Source organism: Schistocerca serialis, chromosome 4 (genome assembly GCF_023864345.2).
Source record: "Schistocerca serialis cubense isolate TAMUIC-IGC-003099 chromosome 4, iqSchSeri2.2, whole genome shotgun sequence".
Taxonomy (NCBI): Eukaryota; Metazoa; Arthropoda; class Insecta; order Orthoptera; family Acrididae; genus Schistocerca; species Schistocerca serialis.
This window is the reverse complement of record NC_064641.1, coordinates 813,155,610-813,173,852: the sequence shown is the minus strand read 5'-3', so window position 1 is coordinate 813,173,852 and position 18,243 is coordinate 813,155,610. Positions and strand designations below refer to the sequence as shown.

Sequence of the window (18,243 nt, the reverse complement as noted above, 5' to 3'; positions counted from 1 at the left end):
CAGCCGTAGATACAAAATTCCATTGTTAGTAAATACAAGTGCTTCTTCCCATTAACAAGTCCTGTAAGTCCATAACAAACTTTTATGTGAGTCTGTTCCTTGGAGTATGTTCATGAGAATTATGATTCAGCACGGTATTCGTGCATGTAATGGCAATGGTGAGTGAATGCAATCACTCTACACATGGAAATTTTATGACATAACACCAAAAGAAAGAGAACGCTCCCTACACAGGCGTATTATTTCATACGGAAGTCCGAAAATAAAAATTAATATATGTACAATATCCTAAAAGAGAAACAACAAGATCAACGATATTAGACCCATATGAGCAAGAATACGTTAGAGTAGGCTACAGTATAGTTTATGTGCAGTAAAATGTTTAAATGTGATCTATCCGCTGGAATACACCAATCTAGTACATGCAAGAGAAGAAGTGTATACATGAACAGGGCATAAAAATGAATATAAGGGTAAAGCAATACCGCCATATATTTATTACGATTTAAGATCTTTAAAGGAGCTGCCAACAATCGCTAGAGAACTCCAAATATAATAGGTATAATTACATTATTTGCTTTATATAATAGACCACTTAAAACAACTAGTATGAACAGGCGAAACGTATTTAGTACACACAAATAAAACATTAATTCTTATTATTATGATAAAGCATAATTCTACAAGAGGGCTTGGTACTTATACTTTATACAGAAATGTGGTCTAAAGCCTGAAGTTGGTAGGAGAAGGTGAATGTAATTGGTTGACGGGGTAGGTGCGTGAATTGCGAACACAAGTCGCCAGACTGTAATAAACGACGCTCCACATTCGTTGTTATCATGGCGGGCATCGCGTGCCTTACATCGCCAACTACACACTGTTATCGTTAAAGGAGATGCACCCAGTATTTAATTAGAGGGCAGGAGTTAGAATCAAGCAGAAGTAAAGCCTCGCCATTAAAGGGGCGATCTCCAGCACGCAGTAAATCTCCAAAAGCCGCCGCAGTGAGATTATGCAGGTGGTACAACTTGCTCGCCCCGCCAACGGTTTGTTTGCAGTTCTCAAAGAGTTTGTCTTCTCTTCCATCCATCCGTTATCCTCACCCGCGTTTCTGGCCTTAGTGGAGGTGATAAAAGCCGTCTAATGCTTAACTTCCAGAATCCTCCTAAATTGGCAGTACAACGTCATACTGCTTGCGTTGAACTAGCGCATTACACGCGCTTCGTATGGGCTGCAACGAAAATCGTAAACTAATCAGTGTCTTACTATTTTTTGCTTTAATCGCTGTTTTCACTTTTTTCCAGATCCTTGATCCCCAGTATCGCCACCAGGGTCACCATTTAAATTGATGAGATCGGAAATTATGATAAAACCTTCTGGTCTCGATATTATAGATGATAAACAATTTAAGTAAGACATGACAACACGGTAAACATAAACTGCTTCCAAATGTAACATCTTCATGAAATAGTTCCTACCTGCGAACACATGAACTATTACACATATTTTGAAAATTCAATGTTCCACATTAGGTTTACAATGAGAAACAATTTTCAAGACGCTCGTAAAATTCGATTTACACACTCAGTATTTAGCAGTTAACTACTAAAGGAATAAATACACAGTAATTATAGATGTGGATATGTTTTGCTGCAAATTTTGTTCGTAAATAGGTAGAATTTAACCAGACATGAGACTGAATGATCCGTTTGACCGGTAAGTCATATAAGCGCAGAAAAAATTGTTTAATCAACATCGCACTTGTCATTTCAGTACCACAAATCTTAGAGCGAAATCTGTAAATGAATCCAAAGCTGCACACCAGTTGCAACGGAAGCTGGTTTTATTCAACCTTTTACCATGATTTCTTGCGATAGTCTTCTTCAGAAAAACACGTAACAACATTTCAGAAAAACAGCAGTATCAGATTTTGTTATTGTGTAATTTTGTTACTTGTTTTCTGAAGAAGACGGGTTTACATTCATCGAAAGCTTGGTAAAAGAGTTAATAAAACCACCTTTCGTTCCAAACTCTAGGCTGCTTTGAATTCATTTACTCATCCCTTACCGTTGGACGAGAATCTCTTGTACGTACATGAGAGATGGCCATAATCGTGGAAATTAGAAAACAGTATTCTAGATGGGAACTGGCTTGTACCATTATCCGAAAGATGGATTGAGTTTCGCTAGTTATGTTTGCAACACACAAAACGCAACGGTGATGCAGCTTCTCTGTTCTCTTTATTGGTACTGTCGTTTGACTACATAAAATGGTTTCTACAGGAGGCCACAAAAATGGCTCTGAGCACTATGGGACTTAACTTCTGAGATCATCAGTCCCCTAGAACTTAGAACTTCTTAAACCTAATCAACCTTAGGACATCACACACATCCATGCCCGAGGCAGGATTCGGACCTGCGACCGTAGCGGTCAAGCGGTTCCAGACTGTTGCGCCTAGAACCGCTCGGCCACCTAGGCCGGCAGGAGGCCACAATACGTAATGCTGTGTATGGGTATCAATCCACATTAAAATTAATATCATGATAATGCCAGTATCAGAAAACAGGTAATGAGAGATGACACAAGCATTAACCACGTAACCTCATTTTTATTACAGTATATAAGTTTCCAAACAGCAGATTTCATCCTGCAAGTATATTGCGGATATTATTGTACTGGACTGAGACCCGGAACTCAAATTCAGTAACTACTGTCCTGTTAACTAATCATGGAAATATTAGATATTGTTTCAGTCACAAGCATCAAAGTGGGCGCAGGTTTAAACTTGAAGTGACACTGCATAAGGTTTTGCGTTGGACGGTTTTTCGCACCCAGCTCCTAATCGGAATGTTAAAAATGGAAACTCAAGCGTTTCACCAATGCCGAGGTGATTGAAACTGTAATGTGATGCCTTACTTTAATTCAAACTCAGCACCTAACGTCGTTGACTTCTAGTCACTAACAGACGTTACAAATCGGTTTGTTTCACTAGCACCGAGAAATGCACATGACTGAAGTCGAAATTTCTTTTTAGTCATTAATGTTCTCTCTTGTACCATTCTCTTCATCTCAGGGTAGTACTTGCAACTTACGTCCTCACTTATTTTGTGGATGTATTCTAGACTCTGTCTACAGCTTTTACCCTCTACTAATCCCTCTAGTAGCATGGAAGTTATTTCCTGATATCTTGAAAGATGTCCTGTTATCCTGTCTCCTCTACTTTCACTGTTTTGCTGTGCTCTCCAATTCTGTGCAAAGTCTCCTCATTCGTTGCTTTATCAGCCCACCTAATTTTCAATACTCGTATGCAAACGCTTCCACTCCCTTCTATTTCGGTTCTCCGACAGTCCATGTTCCACTAACGTACGATACTGTCCTCCAAACGTACATTCCCAGAAATTCCTTCCTCAAATGAAGGCCCGTGTTTGATACTAGTAGACTTTTCTTGCTCAGTAATGTCCTTTTTCCCAGTGCTAGCCTACCTTTGATGTCCTCCCTGCTCCCTCCGCCATTGATTATTTTGCTACCTAAGTAGGAGAACTCCTTTACTTCATCTACTTCGTCATCACCAATTGCAATGTCAAGCCTTACTGTTCTCATTTTTGCTACTTCTGAATACTTTCATCTTTCTTCGATTTACTCTTAGTCCAATTTCTGTACTTATTAGACTGCTCGTTCCACTCCTGTAATTCTTCTTCACTGCCACTAAAGACAACAATGTCGTCAGAGGACCTTATCATTGTAATCCTTTCACCTTGAATTTCAATTCCACTCTTGAAAGTTTCTTTCATTTTCATCATTGCTTCTTCCAATAGGAGCGAAAGACTACGTCCCTGTCTCACGCTGTTTTTAATCCGAGCACTTCGATGCTGGTCTTCCACTGGAAATAACATGACGTAAACGTCTGTGTTGAGTGTCAGTTGAACACTGCATGTATATTCGTTGTTGACTACTCACGAAGAGTCGTTGATTATCGAATTCTTTTTCAACAGTAACTAAGAGTAGCACGTTGTACATGAAATAATATGACTAAGAGATCTGTGTCCTACTAGAGCGGGAACCGGTACCAATCGTTATTTTTGAAAACGCACGGAGATGTGTCCGAATTGTAACGATTTGTCACCTTACATGACGATGTCATGCTACAACTACAGAAACTTTTGTGCCAGACCAGGATTCGAATCGAGACATGCGTTGTTCTTGGAGACCCTGATGAGTTCAGAATCTTAGAGAAACAATTAAACAAAGGAACGGCGTCTTTTTAAGGGGGCCAAACTCAGCAAAAGGAGGGATCTGAGTTCGTGTTATAACACGTAGTACCTCTAATAAAATAATAACGTAAGATATTTCTGTCACGTTTATTCAGGTTAGGTTGATTTAGATGAGGCTCTCGATACCATCGTTTCACCATTCATCTGTATTCTGTTAAATAGTAGCTTTTAATACATGGGTACCGTTCAAAGTACTGATATATTACTTGTTTCAGAATTAAAATATGCGCACGTTCTCGTGTCAATAAGAGAGCTTAGCAATTGTATCAAGGAGTCATTCACGATTTTTCCAGCCCAGGTAGTCTGAAACGGCAGGTACTCCAGTTAAATTCAGTAATTCGAAGGAAAAATGAATGTACCAGAATGCAAAAGGATAGTATCAACGCACAATCACATTTTCAACGGGTTGGCAGTCATTGGCTTTGTTTATCTTGAAATTAGTAGTAAGATCTTAAGGGACCGAACCCCAGAGGTCATCGGTCCCGAAGCTTAAACATTATTTAGTCTAAATTGAACTAACTTACGCTAAGAATAACACTCACACCCATTCCGGCTAACCCACGCGGCTTGGATTTATTCTACCTTATCATCAGAGACAGGATGAGCGGTAGTTAACTGCTGTAAAACGGAATATTTACGGGTAGGGTGAAATTACAATGTACGAGGAGGGGTTATTGAATAATAGATCACAATTTCACTTTGCTGCTACCATTACAAGGCCGGCCGTTGTGGCCGAGCTGTTCTAGGCGCTCCAGTCCGGAACCGCGCTGCTGCTATGGTCGCAGGCTAGAATCCTGCATTGATGTGTGTGATATGCTTAGGTTAGTTAGGTTCAAGTAGTTCTAAGTTCAAGGGGACTGATGACCTCAGATGTTAAGTCCCACAGTGCTTAGAGCCATTTGAACCATCACAGGTACGAATATTACATTGGCCGGAGAAAGCTGTAAGTGTGCTACCCATGATAAATCTAACCTTTCGGAACAGTACCTCGGATTTCATTTTGATACAAGCGACAGATGAAATAATCGTTTCAGAGAAATAACAAATTTCAGTAGATCAAATGTTGTAGCATGATGGCTGCACCAAGAGAGACGTAGACGCAATACCATTACGGTTAGTGTATAAGCCGGTAGTATTATCAGGACACTAGCAATGCTCTGTTTTATAAGGAGGAAAATCCCTCATATAAAAGAAGCAACCCTATATGACACTCCCATGGAATCGATCCTTACTAGCAATTAATCGATTCTAGAGAACATAATGCATAAAGTAGCAACCTATAAAAATAATATGAAACTAAGGCAGGATTTCTGTTGTGATTATAGAAACAAAAGGTTCTGAGTAAATATAAATAGAGGGCCGTTCCCGCTGGGTTTGGGCGAAGGAGGGGGGGGGGGGGGAGCGGGGGAGGGAATGGGTGTCACCAAGATGCCCAAGTGGGAGTTGTTCGTCATCTAGGAATCATCAGCACAGAAAAAAGTAATGGAAGCAATGAACACACTGAGGTAAATCTTGAATCGCACGCTTGTTCATATCTTTATTTTTGTATCTGCACAAGGCAAGGTACATTTCTCTAATAAATAAACATTTTGATTACTTTATGATATACTTGAATCATTTCACAACTGTGGCTGAAGCTAACAGTACACCATTTCTATCATTACAATAAACTTCGTCGCAAGATTGGTGTGAGAAGTGCACGATTCAAGGGCATTGTATGATACACTGTAATCGTGGTGGTACATTATACGCTGCAAAGCTACTCACGCCTTAGCCTGAACGAGCAATTGCTTCAAGAGTACCTTTGCCATTCCTACATCGGAATTTTATGACACCTGCGTTAACAGACATAACGTTCTCACACTCTCCCACATTCGACATCACCAAAACAAGCAATCTAATAAAAGCTAACAGAGTACCTACCGCATAATTTTCAATCAGCTTATCGTTTTCATAGCCCCGTTCAGAGAATTGGAAGTCAGATGGCACGTCTGTGTCTTCAACGAAGACACACTGTGCCCCTTTCACTCGGTCTTTTCCATGGAAATTCACACTGCAGCTATGAGGAGTATTACTCTAAACAAGAGCCGAAGAATACCTCGTTGATACCAATCAGTGGCTGCGACACGCAGCAGTCACCTCAATGACTAGGAGGTTGTCGAATGGGGATGAGGTGAGGGATATGGCTGTGGCGGTAGCCAGCGTCCGTACCCCATTGTTGGGGGCGGAATCCGGAGCACGAAAGTCTTCACAAGTGGGCACCCAGTATAGTATAACTCGAATATATTTTTGGAGTGGACTAGAATTATTGACGTGCCAGAGAGATTAATTTATGATATTGCTTTCTTTAGACCTATATTTACAGTACACAGGCGAAATGCGGTGTAACGAGTACATTTCAACGCTCTTCCTAACGCCGTTTACCAACAGGCCACCATCAGGCGCGGCTCTAGCAGACAACAATATTTCCTCTACCATCTTGCGCGTTCTACAATGTACCCAGTTTGTGGAGACTGCCAGACATAGATCTATGGGGGTGGTCATGTTCATTGCTGTCCAAGCAGTCAGGTGAATTACACTGATACACGGAAAGCATCTACAAGCGGAGAGACTTGTTTGATGATGTGATCGAAGAAATGTGGACATACACTGAAGAGCCAAAGAAACTGGTATACTAGCCTAATATCGATAGGGCCCCCACCAGCAGGCAGAAGTGCCGCGACACGACGTGACATGGACTCGAATAATGTCTGAAGTAGTGCTGGAGGGAACTGACACCACAGCCGTTTGCAAATGGATTGCAGGTTGCGTTTTGCCGGTTCGATGGGGATGACCTACCGTAAAGAACATCCATCCGGAGGGAAGGAGAAACAGAATGAAATCCCTCATGTTGGAAGGTCATGTGATTTTTCTGGGTGATTATGAAATCAAGTGAAATGAACACACACTGGATGTCAGTAGTCGGCCGGAGTGGCCAAGCGGTTCTAGGCGCTACAGTCTGGAACTGTGCGACCGGTACGGTCGCAGGTTCGAATCCTGCCTCCGGCATGGATGTGTGTGATGTCCTTAGATTAATTAGTTTTAAGTAGTTCTAAGTTCTGGGGGACAGATGACCTCAGCAGTTAAGTCCCATAATGCCCAGAGCCATTTGAACCATTTTTGATGTCAGTATGTTGTTGCACTTGCAGTTTAGGTCATGTATATACCGGGTGGAAGCAATGACACTACTAAATTGTGCAGTACCTATGCACTGATTGTACGTAAAATTTACTTGTACAGTGTAGTTATGGAGCCCAATAAATCAACTGGGTATTTTCCGGTCAGCAAGAGCACTGGCAAACTGTTTTTGCTACAGCAGTTACTGAAACTGGTGTTCCACAATGTCAGAATTTCTGGTTGGCGAATAGGTTTAAGGCAACTGAGTCGGATGTGAGTTTTGCAACAATGCAGTATTTTGCTACATTGTTGAAGTGGATGATAAATTTAAACTAATTCCGAGGAAATGTTATCGTGGACCACGTAAGACATAAAGTTTGAGTTGACTGCAACGCAAACAGTTGATCTGCACTATGTTCTTTGTTATATAAAAAGAAATTGGTGACGTCGAATACGTCATCTCGAAAGAATGACCGCAACATTTAACAGAAGACATTAAAATTCTCTGTTGTTTGAATTGGCACTTAGTTCCAGCTTTAAAAGTTTGAAAATGTAGTTGCTATGTGCAAGTACATGAAGTAATGCAACACGATTTCTGTTATCAAGTGGCATCTCTACTAATTAATTTTTTAATATAATCAATGAATACCTTTAAATGTCTGATATTAGCCTGGTAACTATTCCCTAGCTTAGACACTGAGAGAACTAAATAATTATCTATTTTTGGGCAACAGCTTCCTTCAGTCACATATATAGCATCAGCAGAACCAAGAAAATTATAAAAATAATTTTTATAACTTCATACTCGGCCGTGATGTTTCCCGAAGTAAGTAATTTGTTGAAATAGGGAAAATTTCAAAATGGCTTTGAATTTGGGCTATGACAACTAGAATCACCTTTACTTTCCACCGGCATGAGACTAGTATAATTTCCGTGCCAGAAACTTGCTGATAATTAACCAGTTTATACAGAGCCGGATTTTCTTCACCGTCTACTCTGCAAGCGAAGTGCATCGTCTGTGAACAACACAACCAAGGGGATGCACATTGTTGGATAGAGTGGTTTGATGGAATAATTCTGGCTTTGATAGGGGCAAGGTACGTGCTCGATTTCCGCATGAAGCGTCCATTTTCAACATCACGAACAGATATACGTCACCTCTGGCAATGGGAAGTCAGGAACGTCCGGTTGCACAGTAATTCAGAATCCCTAGTAAAGAAATACAAGCAACACAGCTGTGTCTCTGCAGTGCTGGGTGCGGTGTCAAATGGAGCTGGCCGACTCTCCAGTCTTCTTTCGTCCGCTGCTGCCCTGAGGGAAGGGGAAGAGGATACATTAACGCAAGCGCCGCCCCGTGGCAAGGCAAACGGCTGCACCGAGACCCCTCAGAAGTTACTGCTAGGCAAACTGTTTCGTTGCAGGAAAATCTGCAAGAGTTAACGGCTGTGATACGTTACACAGCTTAGTTTCCCGAAAGCAGAGGGTCACTACGAAATGAACGGGTGCTTCAGTGGAGGAATCGACTGAGAAATGAAACTGAGCACTTAAAATTTTCTTTTGTACGTCGTCAAATTAAAGTAATTGTAAGGAGTAATGGTCAAATATTTCTAATCCTCCTCTTCTAAACGTGCGTCGATATAACAGGTTAGGAACTGTTAACATTTTTCCTTTGGTTTTCCCTAAACATTGTAAGTGATGTCCGCTTAAGTGTTGCTTTGAAATAAGTGGAGGTCTGTTATATATCCTGATGGCTAAAAGAACCATATACAAATGGAAATGCTATCCGATATTAAAATCAAAGTAAGATATTGGATCGCCACCAACTCTAGCCAAACGAGAAACAAGAGTACGACTGAGTTGGAAAATTAATTAATTTATCCATAAGAAAGAAACTCACAAAAGAACATTCATTGTAATTTCACTTATAAAGAATTGGATGTCATTATTAATATGATCTAGAAATTGTTCACATGAATCAAATATTAAAACAAAGTAAAAAGGGTTTGAACACTGTGAATTAGGGCAGCTTGGAGCAACATTCCTGAAAACAAGATCTATTCTAAAGAATTTGTTTCAAATAAAAAGGGAACCCTAATTATTAGACCTGTGCGCATGGAAACACTATGGATGGGCTAACAAGGAAACTACAAGGTAGATGGCAAAGGTAAAGGACACGCAACATCGGTACACTGGATGAGACTTCATACAAAATTATTTACTTCTTAAGACATTTATATAACGCATCTATATAACTGCTGTTGCCTGGTAACTATGTACGATAGCTTGCGAAACACTATACGGTTCACAACAGAATCGCTTAATTTAGAATCGCAGTCGTAATTAGAGAGGAACAGGAAAGGTTTAATACTCGCATTCAGACCCACATTCACTCAAAGCAAGGACACCAACATGCAACGAAGCTAACAGGTTTGTTCCGCTGTGTTGAGAAATGATTAACTAAATCTGAATCTGACGGTTACATATAATGTTGAACCTCTGTTTGGAGAAACAGTCTCCACCAGGGCCACACATACACTCTTACGCGCTTAACATGAAATCACAAACCACAAATTCAACTGAGTAATCCGGACAGGATATATTTAATATTCCAAAATCATAGCAATAAATAAACTCTAGCACAGAGACAGGGGGCCACAGTTAACTCGTAAGGCCACGTGGTACGCGAAGCAACATTAATCCACGCAGCCGCGAACAATTAACAATTTACAGAGGAACAACAAACTCTAACATTAACGCACGTGGATGATGTCCAACGGACATATGGTAACGAAACAAAGAAAATTCACAGAGGCTAAAATTATCAAGATTCGGAAAAGATTAAAATGTAAACACACACAGTCGCAGGCACACAACAGTCACACTTAACCGAGGGCGCACTTCCTATGTGAAATCGCTTCAACACATGCAACACCTGTGTGCTACGTTCATCTTATGGACCAAAGTCTGCATTAGGAGTCAAACTGAATGTCTGCAATAGCCTTACATTCCTTGCTGCGACCCAGAAAAACAATCTTTATAAGACAAAACGCGAGGCCAAAAGCTGCACAAGGTGCAAGTTCAGTGGGACTGAGTTACAAAAAGCTTCCCTCTTACTATGAGACACATCACCACGCGGTTCAATCAACTCACCCTTCTCCGAAGAGACCTCGGCTGCAGACCCTCGGAGATCTAGAAGCAGACCGGCCGTCTCACACTAGAACTTCTTCCAAACAACCCCGTGGCCAGGAAAACCCAGAGATGAGCTTCCGCCACAAACATATCACCAGTAACTTTCACGCAAAGGGAACCAATCTCGTTACCTACCTGAAAAACTACAAAGGTTGGCCTTTCTGTAAGACTGCCGCTGATTATCTGTAGCGGACTAAACCACAGTACAGCAAAATGAAATACAGCCACAATATTCACTCATGCATATCAGAGTATTTTGGAATAAGAAAACAAGTGACAAACATTCTATGGAATCACAGTCGTCAATTGGGTTACTTATAAAAACACAGAAGACTTATAATGGCGTTATAGACGCATTTGCAAGTCCGAAAAGAACCAACATAACAGCCACATGTTACTTGCAAATCGTAGAAATAAATAGGCTACCGCTAGATTGAATCATAGCTCAGTCTCCTCTGGTACGAAATTTAGCAACGAAAACACCCGAATTGTTCTGCAGGATGCAAATTGCATTGGAATGCAAATAAAATGATAATGAAAGGGGACTATAGGACCCTATCAGCATACTGTAAAGCATTTAACATGAAATCCATAGAAAACACGAGATTCCCGCAGTTGCTTTCCTTCACCTTTAATACTTAATCCCTATTGCCCTAACCCTTGGTTGCCTTCTTCTGTGGCAATTACACCGTATTTCCATGAGCATGGTGCTAATCATAAAACTACCCGTATCGATAAACCATGGGTTGCAGGTAACGAGAGGTGCTTACATAGTAATGACGAAATGAGCGTAGATCGTGGTGTGCCCAGAACCATCTTACTTTATGCAGTTTCTGTACGTATACTGCTCGCAAAATGGATAGTGGGCTGTCTATGACGCAGCCGCGAATACTGTACATGTCGCCTTACATACCAGATGCGCTGGCCACTCACCGACTGCAGGTTCCCCAAGAACGTATTGCGGGTGTCTGCTCCCACTGTGCGACACCCACAAGCTGCTTACAATATGAGAGGACTTCACACTAAAACGAAACTCAGGCCAGGCGCCGAGTACATTTCTGTAATGTCATGTTTGAGATCTATGGCATGCAGTATATTACAGTCACATGTAAGTTACGTAGATCTTGCAATTATCGTGAACTGATTATGGTATATTTGAATATAAGCCGGTATTATTTCCCCTGTCCAACTATTTCTGACCCACAGAAGATAAACTTTTAGCTTACATAGTGCGACACTGATTATCATGTTATTAAACTAAAAATAATGATCAGCTTGAAATAAACGTAACTTAGTCACATAGTTCTATGTAAACTGACTCGTTCAACACCATTACACTACATCGTGGAATGTGAGGTAAGCATCATAGGTAAATTGTCTCCAGACCGGCACCGGCAATATGGATTCGTGAACACGCATTAACCTCTACGCTTCCCGCGCGTCGTACACAACACACGGAACTGGTGACTTTCATCTGCATACAGAAGCCACGAAATGCCAAAGATACACAGCAAATACTTTTGTTGCCTTCTGCAAAGTATCATTACATACTGTAACAAATTTCAGCGCTCTTTGTCAGTTACACGCAATAGAAATATGAGACAGATAAAGTTACCGCTGGTGTCCTGGACCAGAGGAGATTATAGAGATGACCGTCTTCTGATGCGGTTCATACCTGTAGCAATATACATGAAATTAATTTAAGGCTATTGTAATACAACGTAAAGAGGAAAAGAAAATAGTCATTCAAAACATTCTGTAAATATGTGCCATTTTGTCTCATGTTGCATGGTCAGTTAAATATAGTACATTTACTGTTACTAATTAATTTAATTGTACGCTCACACGGGCATTACAACACTTTAGCTGCTAAGACGTGGTGACATGCTACACCAGGAAATACGATGTTCAGGAAATAAATAAGGTACAACTGTTTTACAAATTTATTGGGCCTCTGTAGCTTGACATTTTCTTTTCATTACAAAATCGGAAATATCTGGCGGCAAAGTGTTCGCAGTGTTAATGCGGAGGATGGCCTTCATTGTTGCATCCCAAAGAAACGATCGTTCCTTACTTTTTACTCTTTTCATTGCTGAGAAAAGCTGCTCACAACAATACGTAGATCCCAATATGCAGATGATCTGAGCGGCATTGTTGTGAAGCTTGGGAAATGTTTTTTGCTGTAATCAACAATAGCATCGTGATAAATCCAACGTGTTGTAGTACCCCTCTTTCAACAAAGTTGAATTTTGCAAATCAATACTCTCCAATTGAAGTAACGATGACAAGTCATCGGGGGAAACTGAAAAAGGAGAGCTGAACACATTAATTTCCATTTCCAAACTAGTGAGGTCTCGGAATAGTGTTTCAAACGACGCGATGAGCTGCTTTAACTTTGCTTGGTAATCGCCGAAAGCAGTGCCTTCAGGTAGTTTTAAAGAAGCAAAACGATTGAAGAACGTTAAATGTCCATTACTCATCTGCCTCTCAAATAAACGTAACTTTTCCATTAACGCTTTGATCTGGTCGTGCATGTCAACGATTAGCTGCCCTTTGCCCTGCAATGGCAGATTTAAATTATTCAGATGCATAGTTATGTCAGCTAGGAACGCCAGGTCTGTTATCCATTTTATATCTTTCAGACAACGCATTTCTTCCCCTTTAATTTCGAGAAAAAAGGATATTTCCTCACGACTGACAAAGAAAACATCAAGAACTTCTCCCCGACTCAGCCAACGAACTGTACCGTGGTGAGGTATATCCCCATACTCCATTTCCATATCTTTCAGGAATCCTTTGAATTGGCGATGATTCATACCGTGACGCCGCACAAAATTCACACACTTCACGACATCTTGCATTACGCCGCCTATATCTACTGTTTCAGCACACAGCATCTCTTGGTGAATAAAACAATGAAGACTCAAAATATCTTTCCTGAATTCGTCCCTGAGTTTATATTTCAAACGAGAAGCAAAACCTTGGTGACGCCCGATCATTTGTGGTGCAGCGTCTGTCGCTACGGAATGGAGCTTATCCCACGGCAAATTCATATTGTCCACTGATTCATAAAGAGCTTTAAAAATGTCACGTCCTGTTGCGGTGTAATCTAGTGGTACCACATCCAAGAGTTCTTCAGTTACTTGGAGCTCCATGACGACACCACGCACAAAGACTGCCAGCTGAGCACAGTCCGATATGTCGGTGCTTTCGCCAAGCGCTAGCTAAAATGCAACAAAGCTCTCCGCCTTTTTCCTGAGCTGTGTCTCTAAATCCGCTGCCATGTCCAGGATTCGACGCGACATTGTTTGCTTCGACAGGCAAACTCAGGCCAACCCCTTCAATTGCCTACACCTCCCTTGGAAACAAACATTCTGCAACTGCTACCATGCACGATTTTACGAGTGGTCCCACCAAAAACGGCTTGCCACTCGTCGCAATGACGTGAGCGATCCTGTAGCTTGCTCGAATTGCAGATTCAGTAGTGTTTTCTCCGCTCTCATTCACCTGAAAATTATAAGCGCATTACAGAACACGAACTATGTTGCATGTTTCGATCCCCTCCGCATTACGTCTCCTGGTATGTCGTTCTTAAGCCTGGCTACCAGTTCTCTGAGTACAACGCCTTCTACCTGATCGTAGTGCGCTGCGTGAACACGTGTATAATGTCGTTGTATATCGTACCTCCGCGCAGAATTAAATACTTTATGACATACAAGACACTGCAGACGACCATCCCTCTCAATGAATAGAAAGGTATCCTCCAACAGAGGTACAGGGCTCCTGCGGCTAGTCATAGCTGTCATTGAGCACGTATTATTGCGTTAGTTGCGGCTGCATGCGGCCAGGGGGCAGTGAGTACGGTTTCCCCCTCCATGTGGGCTCCGAGCTGCCGCAGTCAGCGCTCCGGAGTGCTCCGGCTCCCTGGAGCTCGGTTGGAACAGCCTGCTCCAGAGCACTGCCCGCTCTGTGCCGAATCTAGTTCGACTCTTGTACATCGCAAATATGTTCAAAGCAACATATACGTCTTAAACGCGTTGGTCTGTTGGTAGGAGAGTTTGACTGCTTGTCCAGTGTTCATTCGTTCGCGAAAGGTTCAGCAGTTGTGAAACAAATAGACGCCGCAATGATCTTTGTACCATTTGTCGCAGTAGACACATATATCTGTTTAATGCAGTGACGACTACACTTAATATTGCTGACGGCATAAGGTTGAGCTTTCACGATTGAGAAATGTACATTTAGAAGGAAGCAGACTTCATCAAATTCATTTTTGACGTCCACTTCGTGTGCAACTTTGTATCACAGTTATTCTGAAAATGTTTGTTGTTTGTCTTGATACAAGCCCTTTTTCGTTTCATTGTAATGCACATGTTTAACGTATGAACTGCACAAAAAATCTGTGCATGTTGTGTAGACTAATACCCTTCAATGACAAATATTTAATAAAAAGCGAGCAAACTCTAGTATATGAGCGATACACTTCCCATCAGAGTTTTCCATGCCTTCCCCCACGCCGTAGTTTCTGTTAGAGTCGGCTCTACCGTACAGAAGAACCGAGCAGTTGCCTTCGAAAATCTGTCTGGAGGGAGAATATCCATAACAGCTGGTCGCACTATCTCTGTATTTCAGTGGTTCCCAACCTTTCTTAAACAATTATCCCTGAGTGCAATCCGATATTAGATAGTATCCCCAACCTTCCCCCTCCGCCTGCCCTCTGTTGCATACCATATCCCCCCGCCCCCTACATTCCTCCACATTATCACAACTTTAGCACCTAACTAGACTGCAGAATGAAAGGCTTTTCTTTCAAAACTTTTGTTTTCATACGATGGAAGATGAGTGATTATCAGTGCGTGTGTTTGTGTGTGTGTGTGTGTGTGTGTGTGTGTGTGTGTGTGTGTGTGTCGTGGAGTGGGAGGGGAGTATTACAGTTAATGACGAAGGAATTCGTGGTGCATTGCAATTGCTACCTAAAACTCCTCAGATAAGACAGCTACTTTCCACAGTGAAGGCACAAACTGTTCGCAACACATACTTCCCCTGCATTACTCCTTTCCATTGCGGCATTTGCTTGACCTGCACATTGCAACCTTATTTAGAATCAATCAAGTCAATAAGTGTGCGCTATTCTTCCTATACGAAAATAAGTTGAATGCTGAAATCCTTAGAAAAAAATGGTTCAAATGGGTCTGAGCACTATGGGACTTAACATCTACGGTCAATAACCCCCTAGAACTTAGAACTACTTAAACCTACCTAACCTAAAGACATCACACAACACCCAGTCATCACGAGGCAGAGAAAATCACTGACCCCGCCGGAAACTGCACCCGGGAACCCGGGCGCGGGAAGCGAGAACGCTACCGCACGACCACGAGAATCCTTAGATTTGAACTGGCATAAATTGGAAGACTTCAGAGTGTTAATGGGTTGTGTCTCACCACAGGCACGAATAGTAGTAGTAGTAGCAATAATATAACAATAATTGTTGTGGCGTAACAAGGCAGCTACGCCACACTGAAGTAGCCGAAAGGCACGCGTAATCTCACGTAGGCTAGATAGAGGTCTGAAACAGCATACGTAATGAATGGTAGCAAGAAAAGTACGTAGCTGCTTTAATACTTCACTTTTAATCCTTCATGTGAATACAGCATTCCTTGATGATACAAGTGAGACTCTATCTTAAAATGGTTAATGGCGCCTTGCTAGGTCGTAGCCATTGACTTAGTTGAAGGCTATTCTAACTGTCTCTCGGCAAATGAGAGAAAGGCTTCGTCAGTGTAGTCGCTAGCAAAGTCGTCGTACAACTGGGGCGAGTGCTATTCCGTATCTCGAGACCTGCCTTGTGGTGGCGCTAGGTCTGCGATCACACAGTGGCGACACGCGGGTCCGACATGTACTAAATGGACCGCGGCCGATTTAAGCTACCACCTAGCAAGTGTGGTGTCTGGCGGTGACACCACAATAATATTGTGTGAACCACTGTGGAAGCCTTTATGTAATTACTAGTAAGTTGTGCTGTCAATTAATTCACTTATTTGTTTCGAAGCGAGTAATGAAGCAATTTCTGGACTACTGCGGGTACTACCTACAACGTGGAGAAGGCATTTATTTGAGATATTTAGCATCTGTTATTTATATGTCTCACTTTTATCATCAGCGATGTACGGGACAAAGCTCAACATATGCGTGTAGTGTGTGGACTATCTGAGGGACCTGTAGCTTCCACCGCATTAATGCCAATAATTGAGAAAAGTAATTATTGATAACTTACGTAATAAATATTATAGTCTTACAAAATTGGGGTAATAGTAATGATCTTTTGAAAATAATTTAGTTTCATGACTGAATCAGGATGAAAAGTTAATTTTTTTTCCCTTCAGAAAAATTCACATAACCCCTCAGGGGATAATTACCACCAGGTTATGAACCACTGCAATATTTCAGTATCAAAGTGTGCAACGTTGCCGAAACAGTTACTAAAAGCCATGGTTGTCTTCAATGACGACAACAGTACAAACAATTATCGCGTTAGGCTATTAGTAGCTGTAGACGAGCTAAGCCCAAATAGAGCCCACATTTTCTACGTAGGAACAAGCTACGCCTGTACTGGCTCTCCGGTTCCAATGGATGAATGACCTTTCCAAATAGTACCCTGACATGAAGTACTTCATGATGTATATATGAGAAGAAGCAGTATATCTGGTCTCTATTAGCTGTACAGTTTGAAGAATAAGAAATTCTGACTGGGAGCAGCACCTTCATATATTGTAAATAATTATTATCGAATTATATTATGTCATTATCTTCAAATTCGAGCAAACGAAATCAGATCTTATGCAGTGTCGCTAACTCAACCAAAGACTGCTACTGTACTTCATTTACTTCCCTAAAATTTTACCAGTAAAATTTGTTCACAGTTGATGGGGAAAATTTACGATTTAACGTTCATACAACACACATTCCGAGTTCTTTTCTTGTGCTTATCGGCTTATATGCAACAATCGACCTATTTGTTTCAGGACTGAGTAAACCTGCCGCAGGCATCGCTACTCGCCGCGATCCGCCCCAACAGAGCTGCGGTCACAATGTGACACCCAGGGAACTCTGACGTCACTGGCCAGCCTCAAGGTCATCACAAGTGCAGCCCCGACTCCAAGCGGGCTGGCTGGCTGCTGTTCGTGCGCGTTTTCTCGGCCACCGCGCACCTGACAAGGGAAACTCCCCATCGCAACCTCCCTCAGATTTAGTGCTAAGATGTCCCAGTGGACAGCCCGTCAAAAACTGAACGCAAATCAAGCATGAAAATAGGATGAAGGTGCACTGAAGTGTAAAAAAAAGCAAAATAGGAACACTGAACGGTCAAGGAACAAGAAGTACAATGAAGAACAGTCTGCAAAAGCAACGCCGCCATGGTGTTGAACTACGAAGTGGACAAACCGTGTTCAAAACTTTCTCGTGCGCACCCTCCCCACCGCCCCCTTTTTTTTCCTTTTTATTTTCAAGAGTCAAGACATCCAAATCGGAACGCAACTTGAAAAACGTTTGTTTTGACAGAGCACAGAGAAACTGTGTGATTGTGAAATTTTTGCCTTCATTTGTTGCAGCTTCTTTGACAAACTAC

The 18,243-nt window shown here is 41.7% G+C and overlaps 1 non-coding gene across 1 annotated transcript; it reads left to right on the top strand.

The window, feature by feature from the left end:
• The first annotated feature begins 7,235 nt into the window (after positions 1 to 7,235).
• Positions 7,236 to 7,319, top strand: Trnap-ugg (transfer RNA proline (anticodon UGG)). Its single transcript has one exon. It is a non-coding gene; the product is annotated as a tRNA-Pro (tRNA).
• The last annotated feature ends 10,924 nt before the right edge of the window (positions 7,320 to 18,243 follow it).